Source organism: Limulus polyphemus, unplaced genomic scaffold (genome assembly GCF_000517525.1).
Source record: "Limulus polyphemus unplaced genomic scaffold, Limulus_polyphemus-2.1.2 Scaffold314, whole genome shotgun sequence".
NCBI classification, from domain to species: Eukaryota; Metazoa; Arthropoda; class Merostomata; order Xiphosura; family Limulidae; genus Limulus; species Limulus polyphemus.
In genome coordinates this window covers 547,293-548,053 of record NW_013665924.1, presented here as the reverse complement: position 1 = coordinate 548,053, position 761 = coordinate 547,293, and the positions used below count along the sequence as shown (strand labels likewise).

General features: G+C 33.1%; 1 long non-coding RNA gene across 1 annotated transcript in view; it reads left to right on the top strand.

Annotated features, from left to right (window-relative positions):
* The first annotated feature begins 434 nt into the window (after positions 1-434).
* LOC111085293 overlaps positions 435-761 on the top strand; it is a 4,112-nt gene continuing 3,785 nt past the window's right edge. The window contains exon 1 of the long non-coding RNA XR_002610121.1: positions 435-631. This is a non-coding gene — a long non-coding RNA (uncharacterized LOC111085293). The remainder of the gene's footprint in view (positions 632-761) is intronic.

Sequence of the window (761 nt, the reverse complement as noted above, 5' to 3'; positions counted from 1 at the left end):
ACGCCACTCCTTCTCGAACCTTTGTGAATTGTCGGGAGATTACTAGATTGGGGGTAGCCTGGTATATATAAGACGCTCACAACGTGACGAACAGAGGTAATGAGTAATTGAATGTACGCGGACAAAATATTGTTGGCCACGTGAGACGTGAATTATAATGTTTGTTATAGAGCGACTGTTGAAATTAAGTGTATCGTAAAGTTGTATTCGGAAAGAATAAACCGTTTTATTTAAGAAAGAACTTGTGTCGCTAAAGTTTCATCGGAACGAATTTACGGAAAATTAACTAACTAACGGAGACGTAACAATATTATAATAGGATACTGAGGCTATTTTTTTGTGGTTTTTGTTTTTTTCTTATTTAACTTTTACTAGAAGAAAAATATTTCTACCGGCAGAGGGAGAACAAAAAAAAAGCACGTTAGAAATCAAAATGGCGTGTATTAGTAATTCGACCGGCAGAGATAGCGAGGATGGTGAACCAAGAAGATAAAATTATTGTAGCTCCAAATGGCTTATTTCTTTCTTTGTGGATGATAAATATTGCCTATTCTAATGTATATCATAGCAATCATCTTTAGATCTTCATATTTGACTGATCACAACGATGCATAAAAAATAAAACTTCCAGGTAAATTATTAACGTTAGTCTTTTATTGGCGAATTATAACTTCTTTAGCCTTATTGTTGTGTTTATTTAGGTATAATTTAGCCTTATTGTTGTGTTTATTTAGGTATAATTTAGCCTTATTGTTGTGTTT